General features: G+C 43.0%; 1 protein-coding gene across 1 annotated transcript in view; it reads left to right on the top strand.

The window, feature by feature from the left end:
• CCR6 (C-C motif chemokine receptor 6) overlaps positions 1-22,623 on the top strand; it is a 54,819-nt gene that overhangs the window by 5,689 nt on the left and 26,507 nt on the right. Inside the window, exon 2 of the mRNA XM_077486629.1 lies at positions 22,168-22,217. The gene's annotated coding sequence lies outside the window, so the exon portion shown is untranslated. The remainder of the gene's footprint in view (positions 1-22,167; positions 22,218-22,623) is intronic.

Raw genomic sequence — 22,623 nt, 5'->3', positions numbered from 1 at the left:
GCCAGTGGCGACTGGTGCTCCATCGGTCCGGGGGGGGGGGGGCAGCAAACAAACCTGAGACATCTACTGCTCGGTTGCTCCAGCCCGCCAGTCCACCACGAGCCCCCCGGTCGCTGGCTCGCTCGCCAATCAATCATCACTTACCCCATCCAGGTCACGGCTGCGGCTTCCCCTCTCCATCCCCTCTGTGTCCCAGCGGTCGCTGCTTCTCCTCCCGGCCAATGGGGTCTTTGGACTCCTGACCAATGGGGTTTTAGGACTCGCTTCCTGATTAGCCGGGAGGAGAAGCAGGAAGACATTAGCGAATATTAATTTACTAATGTCACACAACTGGGTGGGCTCAGGGTGCAGTGCTCTGCGCCCTGAGCTAACCCTTTTTTGAAGCCATTTAGGGCCTCATGCCACATACATGCGATCGGAATTTCAGGCAGCAAAAGGCAGATGAGAGCTTTTCATAGGAAAATGTGACCATGTGTATGCTCCATTGGAATTTAGCTGGCCAAATTCCCAGCAGCAAAAATTGGAGGGCATGTTCTCAATTTGTTCGGATGGAAAAACTGTCTATCGGACAGCGGCGGCGCGATCGCGTGCTGGTCGGCACCCCCGTGAGTCCAGTCGCGGGTCCCGCGGACTCGATCGCCACGGGCATACCCGCGATCGTCTCACGGGACGGCTGAATGGAGGAAATGTCGTGTAAACAGCATTTCCCCATTCTGCCTAGCAACTAGTGACGCTGATCTCTGCTCCATGTGATTGGAGCAGAGATCAGTGTTCACTAAATGAAAGCCCAACCCCCCACAGTTAGTAACACACCCCTAGGAACACTTAACCCCTACACTGCCCCCCCGCTGGTTAACCCCTTCACTGCCAGTGTCATTTACACAGGAATCACTGCATTTATATAGCAGTGATTACTGTATAAATGACAATGGTCCCAAAAATGTGACAAAAATGTCCGATGTGTCCGCCGCAATGTCGCAGTCACAATAAAAATTGCTGATCGCCGCCATTACTAGTAAAAAAATAAAATAAAAAATTATTAATAAAAATGCCATACAACTATCCCTATTTTGCAAACGCTATAACTTTTGCTCAAACCAATCAATAATCGCTTATTGAGCTTTTTTTTATCAAGAATATGTAGAAGAATACGTATCGGCCTAAACTGAGGGAAAAAAACATTTTTTTATATATTTTTGGGGGATATTTATTATAACAAAAAGTAAAAAATAATGCGTTTTTTTCAAAATTGTCGCTCTATTTTTGTTTATAGTGCAAAAAATAATAACCGCAGGAGGGATCAAATACCACCAAAAGAAAGCTCTATTTGTGGGAAAAAAAAGGACGTCAATTTTGCTTGGGAGCCACGTCGCGCGACCGCGCAATTGTCAGTTAAAGCGACGTAGTGCCGAATCACAAAAAGTGGTCTGGTCTTTGACCAGCAAAATGGTCCGGTCTGTAAGTGGTTAAGGGTCCAGAGCCCACGGGTATCCTGAACAAGCAGATACCTACACATACAGTGCTCCCCTGTACCTCACTTGTGGTCACAAAGCTCCTCTCTGCTCACGTGGTCCAGCCGGCAGTGCAAGGACAGAGTAGAGCCCACAATATTTTGCCCTGTCATTACACAGGACACTGCAGAGGGAGAGGGGGGCAGGAAAACTGGGCGGGACAGAAAGGAACTGTGAACCACTCTGAATGTGTGGGGAGGAGAGAGGGACAGACCAAACCTTGAACTAAAAACCGGAGAGAAGAGAGGGCAGACCACTGAGGTAAGGGTGCATATGTGTAGCTATATAACTATAGCATCCTTTTCATTTTAAAACATGTCATGTGACCCCAAAAAACACACCATAAATCACAACCTGGGATTTTGCTGCATTTTTGATGCGGTTTCCATTGATTTCAATGGAAGGTGCAGCTTTGGTGTGCTTTTGGGAAGTTCACCAAAGATGCCACTTGCAGGACTTTTCAGAATACAGTGCAGTGATGTGAAAAGTTACATAAATACGTAGTAGGTGAGGTTGAAAAAATACACAAGTCCATCAAGTCCAATCTATGTTATATGTCAGTTTTACATTGTATATCCCTGCATGTTGTGGTTGTTCAGGTGCTTATCTAATAGTCTCTTGAAACTATCAATGCCCCCAGCTGAGACCACCGCCTGTGGAAGGAAATTCCACATCCTTGCCGCTCTTACAGTAAAGAACCCTCTACGCAGCTTAAGGTTAAACCTCCTTTCTTATAATTTTTATGAATGGCCACAAGTCTTGTTAAACTCCCTTCTGCGAAAAAGTTGTATCCCTATTGTGGGGTCACCAGTATGGTATTTGTATATTGAAATCATATATCCCCTCTCAAGCGTCTTTTCTCCAGAGAGAATAAGTTCAGTGCTCGCAACCTTTCCTCATAACTAATATCCTCCAGACACTTTATTAGCTTTGTTGCCCTTCTTTGTACTTGCGCCATTTCCAGTACATCCTTCCTGAGGACTGGTGCTCAGAACTGGACAGCACACTCTAGGTGTGGCCGGACCAGAGTATTGTAGAACGGGAGAATTAGCGTTTTATCTCTGGAGTTGATCCCGATTTTAATGCATGCCAATATTCTGTTTGTCTTGTTAGCAGCAGCTTGGCATTGCATGCCATTGCTGAGCCTGTACTAGGACCCCCAGGTCCTTTTCCATCCTAGATTCCCCCAGAAGATTTCCCCCCAGTGTACAGATTGCATTCATATTTTTGCCACCCAAATGCATTATTTTACATTTTTCTACATTGAACCTCATTTGTCATGTAGTTGCCCACCCTATTAATTTGCTCAGGTCGTTTTGCAAGGTTCCACATCCTGCAGAGAAGTTATTGCCCTGCTTAGCTTAGTATCATCCGCAAATACAGAGATTGAACTGTTTACCTCATCCTCCAGGTCGTTTATGAACAAATTAAATAGGATTGGTCCCATTTAATGGGGACCCCACTACCCACCTCTGACCATTCCGAGTACTCCCCATTTATCACAACCCTCTGAACTCGCCCTTGTAGCCAGTTTTCAATCCATGTACTCACCCTATGATCCATGCCAGCGGACCTTATTTTGTACAGTAAACGTTTATGGGGAACTGTATCAAATGCTTTTGCAAAATCCAGATACACCACAGGACTTCCTTTAGCTAGCTGCCAACTGACCTCCTCATAGAAGGTTAGTAGATTGGTTTGGCAAGAACAATTCTTCATGAATCCATGCTGATTACTGCTAATGATACTGTTCTCATTACTAAAATTTTGCATATAGTCCTTTATCATCCCCTGCAAGAGTTTACATACTATTGATGTTAGGCTAACTGGTCTGTAATTCCCAGGGATGTATTTTGGGCCCTTTTAAAATATTGGTGCTACATTGGCTTTTCTCCAATCACCTGGTACCATTCCAGTCAGTAGACTGTCAGTAAAAATTAGGAACAATGGTCTGGCAATTGACTCATAGACTCAAAAGTCTTATAGAATTTAAAGGGAAATAATTCTGATGCTTTTGTCATGCTGGAAAGGTGCTTTCTAGCGTGGCAAAAGCCCATCAGTATGAAAGGGCCCCCCAAAATAGTCAATGTTGAATGAGATAGTGAAGTTCCACTTTAAAGAAGCAAAAATTAGTCTATATAAAAATAGTAAATAGACTTGGATCTCTGTTAAGCTCACTCAAGCCTGCTAATGTCCATTCCCACCAGTTTTGATTATACCAGTTACTGTTGTCTATGAAATAGCTTAGGCCACACATATACTAATGGATTTTTTATTTTATTTTTGTTATTTGTATACACACAGCTTAATTTTGTGTCCAAGATATATTGTTGTATTCATACCGACGTTACATGATAGAGCTGCTAATATTGACTATTATTTAATTAATTTGTCCAAAATATCATTTGTGATTGATGTACCTTCAGGATTTCCATTTGAGGATTAGAGATGGGCCGAACACCTCCTTGGTTCGGTTTGCACTAGAACTCTCGAACTTCACAGAAGTTCGGACCTGAGCGACACACCCATTAAAGACCCGGACAGGAAAAATCAAAGGTCTCCATTTTGAAGGCTTATATTCAAGTTATTGACCATAAACATGGTATGGGGCCCAGGTACTGCCTGGGGAACATGTACCAATGCAATATATATATATTTTTTTTTAAAAAGCTTGTTTTTAACCACTTCAATCATTTTTTTCACATAAATAGAGCTTTCTTTTGTTGTTATTTGATCACCGCTGCATTTTTTATTTCTTGCGCTATAAACAAAAGAAGAGTGTCAGGTTTGAAAAAAAACACAATATTTTTAACTTTTTGCTATAATAAATATTCCAATTTAAAAAAAACAAAAATAATGTTTTTCCTCAGTTTTGGTCAATATGTATTCTTTTACATATTTTTGGTAAAAAAAAAAGGTATAGATTTATGGCATTTTTATTATTATATATTTTTTTACTAGTAATGTCGGCGTTCTGTGATATTTATCATAACTGTGACATTGCGATGGACACTTTTGACACTATTTTGGAACCATTCACACTTACACAGCAGTCAGTGCTATAAAAATGCACTGATTACTGTATAAATGTCACTGACAGGGAAGGGGTTAAAACTAGGGGGTGATCAAGGGGTTAAATGTGTTACCTAGGGAGTTATTCTAATGCCCTGTACACACGACTGGACTTTTCAACAGCAAAGTTCCGATGGAACGAATCTGTTGGACAATTCAATTGTGAGTGGGTTTCATCTGACCTTTTCTGTCAAAAAAATCTGATGCACTTTAGAAATAGAATGTGTTTCAAATCTTTCAGCCAGAACTCTGTTGGAACCAGTTCCCATCGAGAAAACCACTTGTCTGTATGCAGGTCTGATGTACCAACAACGAAGCAAGGGCAGCTATTGGCTACTGGCTATTGAACTTCCCTTTTCTAGTCCCGTCATATGTCATTGCGTTAAACGATTGGACTTTGGTGTGATTGTGTGTAGGCAAGTCTGTTTCAGCAGAACGCCATTGGAACTCCGTTGGAACTCCGTCAAAAAGTCTGTCAATGTTCATTCCGATGGAAAGTCTGGTCGTGTGTACGCGCCATAACTGTAGGGGGAGGGGACTCACAAGGGGAGGGGATCGATCAGTATTCCTCTGTACTGGGAACACATGATCTGTCTCCTCTCCCCTGACAGGACATGGGTCTGTTTACACACACAGATCCCCATCCTGGCTCTGTTACCAGCAATTGCGGGTGCCGGGTGGACATCGTGGTCACCGGACACACGCACCGGCTCCCAAGTGATGTGGCAGTGCGTGTGCCCCCTATACGTCCGGCAAGCCCAGGACATCATATGATGTCTGCCCGGGATGGGGGATCCCTCCTGCAGACGTCATTTGACAATAGCTGGGATGTGAAGTGGTTAAAGGAGCAGGGATTTTAATGATGCTTAAAGTAAAAAAATAAAAATGAGAAAATTTCTTTAAATACAGTGCCTGGGGGCCCCCTTAGTCTGCCTGTAAAGTGGTGCATCTGTACCATTTATAGAACCTGCTGCAGCAAAACTGACATGTATAAAGAATAAAACTGACATTTAAATAGATTTTCCCCGCAAGCTTTCTCTATTTTGGAAACAATGGCTTGGGGAGCCAGTCTGGTGCACTCAGAACAAAATTAGAGATTTTTTGGATAAATTCTGGTGTCTCTTTGGCAGACAGAAATAACCAAGTTTTGCACCACAGTAATTGCTTATGTGAAGAGGCCAAATTATAGTATGTTCAGGCCAAAATTAAACATTTTTTATTAGATAGTCTGGTGTCTCTTTAGCAGACTTTGGAAAAAATAAAAGATGTGGAAAAATTGGGCTTTGGGTGTTGATGTTGCCTTCACATCGTAACCCTATAGAGGTACTGTTGATCAAAGCAAGAATTGGCCTTGCTGTAAAAAAAAATTAATTTGATGTCTCTCTCACACAGTTGCAGAAAAAATGGTCTTCAGGTGTTGGTGGTGCCTTCACACTGTAACCCTACAGAGGTACTCTTGATAAAAATCCAGATTTGGTCTTGCTGTAAAAAATTTAAATTTGAAGCCCCTGTCAAACAGTTGCGGAAAAATTGGTCTTTGGGTGTAGCAGGTGCCTTCACCGCATAATCATAACTCTTGATGAATCAAGAATTGGCCTTGCTGTAAAAATTTGAAATTTGATGTCTCTGTCACACAGTTACAGAAAAAATGGTCTTTGGGTGTTGTTGGTGCCTTCACTCTATAACCATCTAGAGGTACTCTTGATGATAGCAAGAATTTGGCCTTGCTGTCAAAAAGAAAAATTTGATGCCCCTGTCAAACAGGTGTGAAAAAATTGGTCTATGAGTGTGGTTGGTGCCTTCACCCCATAACTTTTTAGCCCTTGTACACACGGTCGGACATTCCGATGCAAAATGTCCAATTGGACCGTGTTGTCAGATAATCCGACCGTGTGTGGGCTCCATCGGACTGTTTCCGTCTGAATATCCGACCGACAACGTTTTAGAGCTGGGCTATAAAATTGTCCGACAACATGATCCGATAGGACTTTGTCCGATCGTTTGTAGAGAATTACGATCGGACAAAGTGCCACGCATGCTCAGATCAAATTCCTAGACCAAAGCTATTGGCTACTAGCCTGAACATAGTCCCGTCGTAACTAAATTACGTCATCACGTTACGAACGATCGGATTATCTGTATGCAACACCAGTTTCGGACAAAATCCGTAGGACAAAATCCGATGGATTTTGTTGTCGGAATGTCCGACCGTGTGTACAAGTGCTTAGAGGTACTCTTGATGCAAGCAGGATTTGTCCCTGCAGTAAAAAATTGAAATTCGAAGCAACTGTCAAACAGGTGTGGAAAAATTGCTCCTTGGGTGTTAATTTTGCCCATGAAACCTATACCAAAAAATGACTTCAAGATAAAATCAACACCCACAAAGCTAGGCAGCCGATAGTCTTGCAGAGATTCAAGATCCCAATAACACTAAATCAGTGACATCAGCATGCTGTTAATCCAGAACTGATTCATTTTTATAAATGTCAGTTGGTTAACGGTGTCGGCGGGCAGATGCTCTCTTTTGTCTGTCACAAAACTTCCGGCAGTGCTAAATGCCCATCCGGAAAGCACGCTGGATGCAGGGCAGCCCAAATGCATACTAGGCAGGTTCTGGCCAGTGGTCTATCTCATGACCCAGAAGCCCAGTGGATCGTCTACTGGAAAGTTCTCATGTCTGTTTTTGCCCCTATATAATCTTCCATCATTTGATGCAGTCGCTGCCAATGGGATGTTGAAGCTGAGAGCCCTGGGCACGAGGACTGAAACATGTTTGAAATGCATCATTGAAGTGGCACCCTTCTCCACCGCTCCTCCTTTGATCAACAGAAGCCTCAAAATGACCTTTTCCATGAGACTGTAACCTACCAGGCGTTACACAAACTCCTTTTTAACCACTTCACGAATGGCGCGCGCCAATGTATGTCGGCAGAATGGCACGGACAGGCAAATGGGCATACAGGTACATCCCTTTAAATGTGCCATCATGCCATCGCGTGCGTGCGCCGGAGGGACCTCCATGAGTCCGATCGCGGGTCTCGCGGACTCGATCGCTGTGAGGATACCTGCACTCATCGTACGGGGAGGAAGAACAGGGAGATGCTAAAGTAAACAAGCATCTCCCCGTTCTGCCTAGCAACAGTGTCACTGATCTCTGCTCCGTGTGATTGGAGCAGAGATCAGTGATCTGTAAAACACAGCCATGCCCCCCACAGTTAGCAGCACGCTGCTAGGACACACTTGCCAGTGTCATTTACACAGGAATCAGTGCATTTGTATAGCAGTGATTTCTGTATTAATGACAATGGTCCCAAAAATGTGTCAAAAATGTACGATGTGTCCGCCATAATGTTGCAGTCACAATAAAAATCACTGATCACCGCCATTACTAGTAAAAAAAAAAAATATTAATAGAAATGCCATAAAACTATCCCCTATTTTGTAAATGCTATAACTTTTGCGCAAACCAATCAATAATTGCTTATTGCGATTTTTTTAACAAAAATATGTAGAAGAATACGTATTGGCCTAAACTGAGGGAAAAAAAATGTTTTTTTATACATTTTTGGGGGATATTTATTATATCAAAAAGTAAAAACAAATGCGTTTTTTTTTCAAAATTTTCGCTCTTTTTTGTTTATAGCGCAAAAAACAAAAACTGCAGGGGTGATCAAATACCACCAAAAGAAAGCTCAATTTGTGGGAAAAAAAGGACGTCAATTTTGTTTGAGAGCCACGTCGCATGACCGCGCAATTGTCAATTAAAGCGACGCAGTGCCGAATAGCAAAAAGTGGTCTGGTCTTTGGCCAACAAAATGGTCCGGGGCTTAAGTGGTTAAGGTGTCCTCTATATATTTCATCCTCTGCTTCCTTTGTAAGGGCAGGATGAGTTCCGAGACTTTTCCCTTATAACAGTGATCAAGGAGGGTTGCCAACCAATAATGATCCTTATCCTTGATGACACTTATTATTGGGTCCTTTCACAGGCTTTGAAGAATAATGAAGCCCATGCACTGCAAGTTTGTGGAGGCATGAGAAGCGGAGTCCTCAGGGTCACTGAAGATTTCAGTATCTGGAACTACCACCTTCCAGCCATGTACTACTCCCAAGGTTTCTGGGAACTGAAAACCATTGCTTAAGGTTTTACGTATGTCTTCCTCTGCATCAATGCCTCCAAAACTGCCCGAATCCTCCTCCTCCCTGTCCTCTTGCGTGTTCTGTGGCTTTGAAGATGCCATTGAAGATGCCACGCAGATGCCAAACAGAGTATGCTCCAGCAGGAACACAAGAGGGATTGTGTCACTGATACATGCATTGTCACGGCTCACCTTCCTTATTCCCTTCTCAAAAGGTGACAGTACAGTGCATGTATCCTTTATCTGCAGCCATTGGCGTGGGGAAAAAAAGCTGAGGTGACCTGAGCCGGTTTTTGTGCCATACTCACACAAGTACTCGTGGACAGCCCTCTGCTGCATGTGCAGTCACTGTAGCATTGCCAAAGTTGAGTTCACAAATCAGTCGGTTTACAGGCAGGGGGAATTCTTGCTAAATTTCAGCCTACCGAACACTGGCTGTGTATGACCACCTGAAATGGCTACAGTTTGTTATGCCCTGCTTTAGAAGATCTTGTAAACCTGGGTACCTACTTAGGTACCAGACATGACACATGTGCCAACTTTCCCTGTCAAAGGGCGGACAGAAGGCTAGTGCTTTTGTCGCACACCACCATTCCTGGCTCAAGCTTCCATGGCATTAACCACTTCTGGGCCTGCCCCTGCAGAGCTGAAAGAATTGGTGCTCTGGTGTGGCTCTTGTCCCCTAGACAGACCAGCTGAAGCACTGCATGGCATCTTTTAGCCTGACTCGTTGAATGGCCCCTTGAATGCTTAGGGGGTACTGGTGGTTCATAGGACTATCCAGCAGAGGAGAGCATGGAGGAGGAGGAGGAGGGGTGCAGCTGACAGATCTTGCATCATCACCACCAGCTGTATGGAGACATGGCGATAAAACAAGCTTCAGCACTGAGCCCTGCCCTGCATCCTTCCTAGTTGCAAGCAGAGTTACCCAGTGTGCTATGAACACAATATATTGTCCCTGACCATGCTTGCTGGACTACGAGTCAGCAGGTAAGGTGGATATTGTGGCTAACTGCCTTGCCCAACAATGCCAAAACATTCCCTTCCGAGTGATGGTAAAAAGCTGGAATGGCCTTACGTGAAAAAAAAAGAAACTTGGAACCACCGTTGTGGTACAGCACATTCTACAAATTCACAGAAGGGAGCAAAATCCATCAGACAGTAAGGCAGAAATTGTAAAGTCAGCAATATGGACAAGCTGGAATTTAGATGCTGGGCGTGTGGATGGCAGGGAGTGTATTTTATTTTCACTGCAACAGCTGGAACAGAGAAATTTGCCTGCTATACTCAAAAAGTTAATGGTTTGCTGCTGACAGACATGTTGCAAGGATCTGTGACAGCCTTTGCTATACCATCATGCCTGTCAGTGGAGGCTGCTGAGAGGTCAAGAGATATAGTGGGGTTAGACATGAGAGCTGAGGAGTGAGGAGGAAAAGAATTGTGTCCCTTGTGTGTGGCTTTCAGGTGCTGTGGTAAGTGGTGGGAAGTTAAATGCCTTGTCAAGCATGTGGTACCCAAATGGCTGGTGTTTTTGCCACTCTTGATTGGCTTGCGGCTAATTGCAATAGCGCGACCGACTGCGCATGTGCACAGCTGAGCTGTGGAAAGTGGGCTGGGAGATAAGAGCTCCACAATCTGATGGAATAGGGTGGCTGCTCTATACTCTATGATGCTTGCCTCATGAGGTCTTCCTACCACGTTGGGGTTGTTTCTCCCCCTCAAGTCGCATCAATGACATCATCATCAAATTCAGTATCCCCTCCATCCCCATCATCACTGGAGTCAACTTGGTAATGTGCTGCGGTTGGGGGAACAAGACTGCCAATTTGTTGTTTATCAGTGTTCTTCCTCTCTGTAGGCTCATGTTACTCCCTTCCACTCCTCAGGACCAACATTAGAATCAAGTAATGCCTGTGCATCCTCAAGAAGCAAGTGGTTGATGCTGTGTTCAGACAATTTAGCTGACCCCTCCATGCATGATGCTAGGGCTATGGGAGGAGTAGCTGTGGACAAGTAGGCAAAATAAGCTGTCGTATTCAGAAAAACTGTGTCTGACAATTTAAACAAGAAGGCAGATGGGACAAAAAAAGACAAAAACATGTAGCAACCAAAAAAAATATACAGCACAGTATGCAGTACTAAATGTTATGTAATGTTGTGTTAAATACTGCACTACACTAATACACTACACTGACACACTATACTCTCACACTATAGTAACACTAAACTTACACTCACAAGTGAACATACTAGCTACTAGTAGCAAACTGTGCCCTGCTCTACAGTATCTATCTCAACTCCAACACACTACAAGAGATTTCTATGGGAAGCTTTTATAGTGTGGGGTGGGACTATGAGCACTGAGCCATGATTGGAGAAAGTAATCATCACTTTGTCCAATCGGCGCTTTGACAGTGCTAATTGGTGAAGCTTTGCACCTGACCACTTTATCTAATTAGGGCCCTAGAATGTGCTGTGAAGCGTGGAGTGCATTGTAGGGAACTCGGCGGGCTGAACTACCCTCAAATTCCAATGTTCGCCGAAATGGCGAACAGGCGAAGTTTGTCCCAAAATTTTGCTCGGCTCAAACTGTTCACCCATCTCTATTGAGGATCTTTACATTTGTAAAATTCTGTTTAATAATAATAATAATATGTATAGTATATTTCATAAGCAGCAGGTATACCTTTAGTATGCTAAAATGCATGTGAGTTTTATAAGAATGTCACATCTGCCTACATGTTACATTTACTAGTCATCTAATGCTGCGTACACACGGTCGGATTTTCCGACGGAAAATGTTCGATGGGAGCTATTTGTCAGAAACTCCAACCATGTGTAGGCTCCATTGGACATTTCCATCGGAATTTCTGACACACAAAATTTGAGATCTGGATCTCAAATTTTCCAACAACAAAATCTGTTGTCGGAAATTCCGATTGTGTGTACACAATTCCGATGCGCATGCTCGGAATCATGCAAAAGAGCCACACTGGCTATTGAATTTAAATTTTCCCAGCTCGTCTTTCGTCACCGCGTCCCTGTCTTTCGGAATTTCCGACAACATTGTGTGACCGTGTGCAAGAAAAGTTTGAGCCAACATCTGTCAGAAAAAATCTCACGGATTTTGTTGTCGGAATGTGCGATCGTGTGTACGCAGCATATCTCTGTCCAATCTAGCTCACCTCAAGAATCTGATCAAAGCACACGTACAGTTGTGTTCGAAATAGTAGCAGTCCAACACCATTAACCAGATCAATCACAGTTTTTGATATAAATTATATTTCCACATGGCAAATAATTTACTAGCAAGTGTAGTAGAGTAATAGAAAACCAACAGACCCAACAGTTATGACATGCATGCTGCTGATTCTGTGTAATTGAATCATTAATTGAAAAGGGCGTGTTCAAAATAATAGCAGTGTGGATTTAAATTAGTGAGGTTATTCAGTCTGTGAAAAAACAGGTGTTGAACAGCTGGCCCTTATTTAAGGACGAAGGCAGCAAATGTTGTACATGCTGGGTATAGGGCATTTCTCCCTGAAAATCTGAGTAAAATGGGTTGTTCAAGATATTGTTTAGAAGAACAGTGTACTTTGATTGAAATGTTGATTGGAAAGGGAAAAACATATAAAGAAGTGAAAAAACTGATAGGCCGCTCAGGTAAAATTATCTCAAATGCTTTAAAATGGCAACCAAAACCAGAAAGACGTGGAAGAAAATGGAAAACTACAATTCAAATTAATCGAAGAATAACCAAAATGGCAAAGACTCACGACAATGATCAGCTCCAGGGTGATCAAATAAGGTGTAAAGTTACCTGTGAGTACTGTAACAATTAGAAGATGCCTATGTGAAGCCAAGATACCGGCAAGAAGCCACCGTAAAGTCAGATTGTTGAAAAAGCAACATGTGCTGAAGAGGTTACAATTTGCGAAAAAAGACATTTGCTCCTTCCAGAGCTTTAAATAAATTTGAAACATTTATTGACATTCAAAAATGTATTTGTAAGGTCAATATTCAGCGCTACATGATTTCAAACCCCTTTCGCCCTAATATTGCAGAATCTGCTGATATGAGGAATTCTAACCTATCCAATGTGCCATTATTTAACCCCCCTGGCCATTTGGCTTCCTCAATCTCTGTTTTTAGAGATTTGGTTAATAATGATCTATAGCTGTTGCAGGTTAAGAAGAATAGGAGGGAGTATACCTTTAAAAATGGATTGGAGCACAGAACGCAAAGATATTATTGTGTGTCTCGCCCATAAGGGGAAGCTTGTTATTTTAGATAGGGAGGCTTACAACAATAAAATGCTGAGGCTTCTCTCTGATCGAAAAACCTATGTTCCCTTGAAAGGAAACTCTACCTCCTCCTATTATAAAAAATAATTAGTGGGTTTGGTGGAAGAGGGATCTCAGCAGAGGATTATTTCCAAAAAGGAGAAAGCTATCGTAGTTCCAGTTGCAACTAGGGTTCCGGTAATTTATTACCTAATCAAAGTGTATAAAAATCCGGTTTGCCCCCCCTGGGAGGCCGATCGTTAGTGGGATCGATTCGGTGACTTACAGGGTGGACAAATACATAGATAATTTTCTGAAACCCTTGGTGATTAATACTCCATCTTATCTAAGGGATTCCACACAGGTTATTAATGCACTTAAGCTTGTGGAATGCCACTGCTGATGTCTCTTCATTATATACGGTTATTTCATACCAACATGGCAGAGAAGCAGTTGAATGTTTCTTGAAGAATGATTCTCTGCATGATAAACAAAGATCCTGTATCCTAAGCTTGTTGGACTATGCTATGGAGCATAACTATTTTTGGTATGGTGGTTCCTAGGGGTGTGGCCATGGAGACTAAATTTGCCCCCAGTATGGCCAATCTTTTTATGACCAAATGGGAGGAGGATGTCATGAATCCAGTTCAGAGTTGGTCTTCTGGTATCATATAAATGTACTCACCGAGGCCAAGATGCCAAGAGCGGTCGCTGTTGGTCTTACTTCCGTGTTCGAAATTTTAAGGAATATTACACTTTTATTGTTTCACTTTAAGCATTATTAAAATCACTGCTCCCGAAAAACGGCTGTTTTTAAAACTTTTTTTTTTTTGCATTAATACAGGACCATTGATGCAGGACTTTAAAATTAGCACTTTTGATTATTCATGTTTGTGTCCCATAGACTTTAACAGTGTTCACATGTTCAAACAAATTTTTTGCCTGTTCACATGTTCTGGATGCGAACCGAACAGGGGGGTGTTCGGCTCATCCTTATTCACCATTCAGAAAGAGTTGACGAGCAATGGATAGGTACAGAAATCCCACAGCCAGTTCCTAAAATATAAGGAAGCTGCTTTTATTTTTCACCCCAAGTATTAACATCGATATGTTTTTTTTTTTTTTTTCAACTGCCTGTGTATCAAAAAAAAAAAGCATCAGCACATCAATAAACTCATGGTACAATTTTTATAATGTATTTATTTGATGCCCTGTGCTAAGTGCAAATTGCTGGAGAAAAATTGCTAATAGAGGGAAACCCAGGTGAGAACCAGACCCAATAAAAATTTATTGGACTGCTGCAAAATGCCTCAGTGGCCCCAAAAAACAGCTACACTTGACTTCAGACCACCCCATAACTATACTTACCCAGTGGAGGTCTGAGTCCTGAGGAGAGTCTGGAGACTGTGCCAGGACATGCAGAGTTAATAAGCAGGAGCCTCCTGCTTCAAGTAGCACAGAAGCCCTGTCAGCGAATCTGAGGCATGTCACTTGGGGAGGCTGTCTGTAACACTAAAACCACATGTTGCTGAAGAGGAGGAGAGCTGGCTTGCATGCAGGCTGAGGCAGGGGTGCAAAGAGTTAATAATCAGTGCCTCCTGCTGTATGGAAACCTGATTTCTCACACATGCAGTGAGAGTAGCTGAGTGAAATGCTGAAGGGGATGAGAGCTGACAGTATGCATCGGTTCCTGCCCTGTAAGGCACAGGGAACTCAGTCTCTCTGACAGAATCTAGGGCGTGAGATGCTGCAAGTATCCAAGGTCTGAGGTCCATTCACACATGATGGCAATGCTCTGGGAATCCTAGGATGGGGAAGGCTGTGTCCATTAACAGAGGCAGATGCTGTATTAGAAGTCTTCACAGGTTGTGGGCAGAGGAGTGAGTATTGAAACTAGGAGAGGAGACAGTAGGTGTGGTGAAGGAGCCCCATCCCATTAAGAAATGAGCATAGGTGAAGGCTGCTGGGTGTAGAGGAGAGACACCTTCTGATCAGAACAGCAGTTTTCAGGGGATATGATGGCTGAGGGACACACTCTGGTGTGGGTGGCAAGAGGGGTCCATGAATTACAGGAGAGGTCAGGGCTATGTAAATGATCCTGTAGGGCAGAGGGGGGATTGTAGGAGTGGAGCTAGAAAATTAATTGCCAGTGGCTCCAGTACTAATCCAATGTCTGAATGAAGTACTTGGGACCCTGCAGGGGCTGGGGATCAGTCCGTATGGTGGATCAGAGCACCTGTGAGATTTTGGTAGTGAGGGGGTAGTGCGGGGCCTGGGAACAGAGGTGGGGTACTCACCTAACAATTCTTGTGACAGCTGAATCTCCTCAGAGCAGTTGGATGTGCCCCAGCGTAGCCTTACCCTAGAGTTCAGGGTAAGAGCTCCAGAGCTCCACCCAGTCACCTTAAGTCTTTGTAGCCAATCCTAAGGGAGCTACTTAACTTCTCTTTTAGGTTCACACCCACAGTGATGCCATGCTTCCAGCAGTCAAGGCTCCCTTTCCCTAAGGTTCAAGGGGCCTTCACTATGAAGACAGTGAAGCATGGTGGCGAAAGCATCATGGATCAGTTTGAAAACATCAAAATACTTGAAGGGTCATGTTGCCTTATGCAAAAGAGAAAATGAAGTTGAAATGGGTGTTTCAACAAGACAACGACCCCAAACACACCAGTAAGCAAGCAGTATCTTGGTTCCAGACCAAAAAGATCAAGGTTGTGGAGTTGCTGTCAGAAACCATGAATCAGACCGAGACAGAAGTACAGTTAAATCACACTTGTTTATTAAATAAAAATAAAGAGGTAAATAAAAAAAGTGTAGTCAAAGCATAGCCAGAGTCCATTAACCGGATCGAGTAGTCAGCCAGGCCAGAGTTCAATAACCACATTGGGTAATCAGCCAAGCCAGAAGTCAGGGATCCAAGTAGGGCAACAGCAAGCAGGATAAGGAGCCAGAAGGGATGTCAGCAAGCCAGTCTTTAAACAGAACCACAGGAGAAAATTTCTTGTGATGTGACCAAGGCAAAGGCAGAGGTGAAGTGAGCTGGACAGCTTTAAGTAGGCAGGTCAGACGAGCATGATCAGGAACAGCTGGTAACTGTGGAGAGAGATGAGAGCTGGCAATTAGCCAACAGCTGAGCAGACAGCCTGGAGAAGGAAGGGTTAAGCCAGCCCTGACAGTTGCCAGCCCAATACCCGGATCTTAAAGGCTAAGTTCCAATTTTTTTTCTAAATTCCAGCCCCCCTATAGCATTAATGTACTTTTTTTTCAAAAATATCAAAGCTTTCCATAAAATCTACAGACACGTACCTTATTGTCCTTCATCTATGATTCCAAATGTATCTATTGCTTCTGTCTTACGTCCTTACAGACTGTAGGTTATGACACAGGAAGGAGTTGACCAGCTGGTCTCATTAGCACACACCCTGCATCATCTACCCTCCCACTCACAGCTAGCGCAGGAATAGAGAGGGGAAAAAAGGGAGAGGGGTATGCCTATATAATAATAATACCAATAATAATGTACAAGTGAATGTGAGAGATGACATCACTAAGAGAGCTAGGGAGGAGGTGGAATCCTTATATGTAGAGCTCCAAAGGGATGAAGCTAAGGGAATATGGTATAGGCCCCCTAACCTGAGGGAGGGGGGGGGAATGGATCTCCTATCACAAGTTAGATTAGCATCAAGGATGGGAAGTGTTATCATAATGGGGGATTTTAATTATCCAGACATAGACATAGACTAGGCAGAGGGAACCACGCATTTGTCTAATGCCGCGTACACACGATCAGACTATCCAGCGGACTTAGTCTGGCGGACAAACCGCCATAAAGTCTGCCGGACTGTCCGAATGAGCGGACCTGCCCACACGTGGGACTTTTCTGGCGGACATAGTCTGCCGGACTATCCGCCATACCATACTTTTGAAATGAACGGACTTGCCCACACACGGAGGAAAGTCCGTTCATTTTGAGCGTGGCTCCAGGTAGCCGGGACTAGCGAAGGAAGTCAATTTTGCCGCCTTTGGCAGCGAGATTGACACTTCGCTGGCCCTGTCACCTGGTATGGACTTAAAGGGGAAGCCCTATGCCAAAAAAACGGCGTGGGGGTCCCCCCCCTAGGCCCATATCAGACCCTTATCCGAGCACATAACCCTGCCGGCCAGGAAAGGGGGTGGGGACAAGCGAGCACCCCCCCCCCCCCTCCTGAGCCATAGCAGGTTGCGTGCCCTCAACATGGGCGGGTGCTTTGGGGAAGGGAGGCTGCATGGCTCCCCCACCCCAAAGCACCTTGTCCCCATGTTGATAAGGACAAGGGCCTCTTCCCGACAACCCTGGCCGTTGGTTGTCGGGGTCTGTGGGTGGGGGGATTATTGGAATCTGGGAGCCCCTTTTAATAAGGGGGCCCCCGGATACCGGCCCCCACCATATGTGAATGAATATGGGGTACAATGTACCCCTACCCATTCACCTGTGAAAAAAATGTAAATAAAACACAACACACAAGGGTTAAAAATAATTTATTGCACAGCTCCGGGGGTCTTCTTCCGTCTTGGGGGGTCTTCTCGCCAGACTCCTCTGCTATCTTCTGCTAGCTCTTTTACTAGCGGACGAGTCTGGCTTTCTTCTTCGCTGCCGCCCGGGGGTCTTCTTCCGACTTCGGGGGTCTTGTTCACCTCTTTGGTTCTTCTTGCCAGGCCTCCACTCCTTCTTCCAGCTCTTTTACTGGCGGTGGCCCGGTCTTCTGTTGCCGGACATAGACATAGGGTTAGGGTTGGACGTTTGTTCGAGACATTTTTTATGTATTATATTCTGCTGGTTGCTATCATATATTTTTTCAAATGCTTTATATGTATATTCAAAGAAACTTTTGTACTTAATAAAATATTGTATTAATACTAGATATCAGTGTTTTCAGTCACTTATAAAGTCCCGCTTTACCTGGGGGATTATTCTCTCTTTTTCTGTACAATTAACCTAGGATGTGGTGACTGATAACCTTATTATTTTCTGCAATTATTGGGATGTTTTTCCTCATATACAAGATTTTAGTAATGAGTACAGTATCATTAGCAGTGATCAGCATGGATTCATGAAGAATCATTCTTGCCAAACCAATCTATTAACCTTCTATGAGGAGGTGAGTTGCCATCTAGATAAAGGAAGACATGGTGTATATGGATTTTGCAAAAACATTTGACACAGTTCCCCATAAACGTTTACTTTACAAAATAAGGTCCATTGGAATGGACCATAGTGTGATTACATGGATTGAAAACTGGCTACAAGGGCGATTTCAGAGGGTGGTGATAAATGAGGAGTAATCGGAATGGTCAGAGGTGGGTACTGGGGTCCCCCCGGGTTCTGTGCTGGGACCAATCCTATTTATTTTGTTCATAAATGACCTGGAGGATTGGGTAAACAGTTCAATCTCTGTATTTGCGGACGATACTAAGCTAAGCAGGGAAATAACTTCTCCACAGGATGTGGAAACCTTGCAAAAAGATCTGAACAAATTAATGGTGTAGGCAACATGGCAATTGAGGTAGAAAAATGTAAAATAATGCATTTGGGTAGAAAAAATATGAATGCAATCTATACACTGGGGGGAGAACCTCTGGGGGAATCTAGGATGGAAAATGACCTGGGGGTCCTAGTAGATGATAGGCTCACCAATGATATGCAATGCCAAGCTGCTGCTAGCAAAGCAAACAGAATATTGGCATGCATTAAAAAAAGGGGATCAACTCCAGAGATAAAACAATAATTCTTCTGCTCCAAAAGACTCTGGTTCGGCCGCACCTAGAGTATGCTGTCCAGGCCTGGGCACCAGTCCTCAGGAAGGATGTACTGGAAATTGAGCCAGTACAAAGAAGGGAAACTAAGCTAATAAAGTGTCTGGAGGATATTAGTTATGAGGAAAGGTTGCAAACACTGAACTTATTCTCTCCGGAGAAGAGACGCTTGAGAGGGGATATGATTTAAATGTATAAATACTGTACTGGTGACCCCATAGGGATAAAACTTGTTTGCGGAAGAGAGTTTAACAAAACATGTGGCCACTCATTAAAATTAGAAGAAAAGAGGTTTAACCTTAAACTACGTAGAAGGTTCTTTACTGTAAGAGTGGCAAGGATTTGGAACTCCCTTCCACAGATGGTGGTATCAGCGGGGGGGGGGGGGGGGGGGGCGGGCATCAATAGTTTCAAAAACTATTAGATAAAGCACCTGAATGACCGCAACATACAAGGATATACAATACAATACTGATATATAATCACATACACATAGGTTGGACTTGATAGAATTTTTTCAGCCTCACCTTCTATGTAACTATGCAACTAGTAATGGCAGCGATCAGCGATTTTTAGTAGGACTGCAATATTGCAGCAGACAGATCAGACACCTAACTGACACTATTGACACTCTTTTGGGGACCAGTGACACTAATACAGTGATCAGTGCTAAAAAATATGCACTGTTACTGTACCAGTGACACTGACTGGGAAAGGGTTAACATCGGGGCGATCAAATGGTTAAATGTGTTCCTAGGGGGTGCTTGCTAACTGTGTGGGGGGGGGGGGGCGGTGGATTCACTAGGTGAACACAGTAATTTGTGTTCCTGGTTAGCAGGAATACAAGATCACTTTGTTCATCTCTGACAGAATGCAGGGAGCGATCGTAGGTGGCCAGAGGACATTGCCTCTGTCAGACCCACTGATTGGCTCCCCCTCTGGCCAATCAGTGTGCGTGCCTTCACTGGTTATTGCACGAATTGGCGTACAGGTATTTTCTGGCAGTGCCCCTCCCGAGAGTAAACTCTGGATCCGCCCCTGACACAGATGTAAAGCAATTGTCAGAAACAGTGGTTATACAACAAATATTAGTTCAGTGATTCACAGGAAAGCTAAATCTTCAAGCATTTTTCAGTTTATACAGTAAATGTTTGAGTTTGTAAAGAAAAATGCAGACAATGCAATTTTTTTGGGAAAAGCTGAATATTCCTTTTTCTTTACTTTCTGTAAAGTAATAACAAATTTGAAACATTTTTGTTATGATTTGGAATAGACTGTGCAGTGTTCCCAATCCATTTGCGTGTATGGAAATAAAAGCTATTATAAGGATTTTGAGCTTTAATAACTGCTATTATTTTGAACACAACTGTAGTAAATCTAATCCGTTTGTAATCTGTGTTTGGACACTGAAGATAGTTATCATTCAAAATGAGTATCCTGATAATTTTGTAAGGCTGGGTTCACACATGTGCGGTGCGAATTAAAGCTCTGTTTTCACAACAAATTGAGTAGTTGTTCAGTGTTTCAGGTCGGTTTTAGATCAGGATCAGGTCAAGTTACATAACTTATCCTGTTCATAACTGAATGACATGTGCGATTCAGAAGCATTCCCATAGAAGTCAATGGGCCTGACTTTGCACCTGAGCCGGACCGCACTGTCAGAAAACTGATATGACTCTTTTTCACTGAATCCGGACTCCGCCTGCACCAGATATATGTGAACAGGCACAATACAAAGCAATGTTCTTCCACATGTCATGCGAATTGGATGCGGTTCAAAATGCATCCAATTCGCATATGTGTGAACCTAGCCTTATACATTAAAGTGGAGGGCCACCCTGAAAAACAAAAGTACATAAAAAATTAGCAAAAAATCAGAAAAAAAATGAATTTTTTTTTTTTAAACTTACCAGAAATGCCTGTTGCTAGGCATATCATTCTAATCTGCCTCTTCCTCCTCCGCGGTGATGTTCTGCCTTCTCTCCTCCATGCGGTGTCTTCTGGGTAATGGGTCGCGCTGTGTTCTGGGAACTGTGTGTCCCAGAACACAGCATGCCCCATTCACAAAGCGCTGCGCGACTCGCGCATGCGCAGTAGAAAACGGGCAGTGAAGCCGCAAGGCTCCACTGCCTGTTTCCCTTAGATAGAATGGCGGCGCCGGGACCCGAGAGCCGAGGGACGGGTCAGCCTCGGGTGGCCGACATCGCGGGTGCCCTGGACAGGTAAGTGTGCTTATTAAAAGTCAGCAGCTACAGTGTTTGCAGCTGCTGACTTTTAAAAAAAATTTTTTAAAGCTGGCCCTCCTCTTTAAGTACAGTAACTAAGCTAGTATTGCTTTTGAATAGAAGGGAGAAGGATTTGAACATCTGGCAGGTGTTCTTATTCTTCCTTCTTCACACACTTCCTGTGTGGTCACCACCACTAATAAAGAGTACTTTTATAGTAAACTGGTCAAGAGTTAGAAGTTCAGGCTTGTTTTCAAGATCTGCAGATGTCTCTAAAGAGGGCCTGTCATCCATTATTTCTATCACAAGAGATGTTTACATTTCTTGTGATAGGGATCCAAAAACAAAACAAAGGGACAGTGTAAAAAAATAAAAATACATTTTATATATATATACATTTTATATATATATATATATATATATATATATATATATATAAATAATAAAAAATAATAATATCCTATCCCTCCACGCTTCCACGCAGAAGCCAATGCATATGTAGGTCTCACACATATATGTAAATAGTGTTTGCACCACACATGTGAGGTATAACCGTGAACATTATAGTGAAAGCAATAATTTTAGTACTAGACCTCCTCTAAACTGGTAACCTGTAAAATATGTTAAAGCGTCACCTATGGAGATATTGTTGTCGTTCCACAAGCATGCTCAATTTTAAAACATGACATGATATCTATCTATTTACTCGATGTACCATTTTGTTTATGTTACCAAAAATTGGGTTATATATTGTGGGGTTTTTTTGCATTGAAAATCATTAAAGTGTATTTTTTCCAAATAAATTGCGTTTGAAAAATCGCTGTGCAAATACCGTGTGACATAAAAAAATGGCAACAACAACCATTTCATTCTCTAGGGTCAATGCTAAAAACCAATATAATTAATTTTTTTGGCATTCCAGGTAATTTTGTAACAAAAAATACAGATTTTTAATTGTAAACAAAAATTGTGAGAAAAGGCTGGGTCTTACAGTGGTTAATGATTGGTCACAGAATTCATGGAAGTAAATGTGTGGGGATCTTCAAAACGTAAGTTTACAAACTACGTGACCATGTTATCTACTTTCTTCTACTCTAACAGTAATAAAAAGTCAGAAACTAATTTTTCTTTTTTGTTTACTTTATAGATTATCGCTGCTTTAGAACTTTACAGTGGTTTACAGTTTCCAAATCCCAAGTAAGTGTTTCACAACCATTGCCTTACTCATTACTGAAACTAGTGGAGTTCGAATGGGGCAGCTATTCATGTTCCCACAAGGCTGGATAGGGACCTGTCTAACAAATTCCACAATCCTGCACAATTATGTGGCTTCACCAAGTATACAGTACAGTACAGAGCCTGTGTGTGGGATGGCTTTCTTTGACTCCCAGGCCATCAAGGACAATTGGAAGTCCCTCCACTCACAGGTCAACATGTAAATCCCCCAAATCGTTTTAGAATGACATTGTGGGATAGACGGTAGCCTGGTAGTGTCATCATACTGTGATTGCAACTTCAATACTTGTCATATTGCAAACAGGATTCTTTCTTTGACTCACAAGTGAACTGGCTGCTTTTGTCTATGGTAAGGGAGGTTAACGTT

The sequence above is a fragment of the Lithobates pipiens genome, unplaced genomic scaffold, assembly GCF_037356315.1.
Source record: "Lithobates pipiens isolate NorthernLeopardFrog02 unplaced genomic scaffold, aLitPip1_a1.2 Scaffold_18, whole genome shotgun sequence".
In the NCBI taxonomy this organism is placed as follows: Eukaryota; Metazoa; Chordata; class Amphibia; order Anura; family Ranidae; genus Lithobates; species Lithobates pipiens.
Note: the sequence above shows the minus strand (reverse complement) of the source record. Positions and strands in the feature narration are given on the sequence as shown.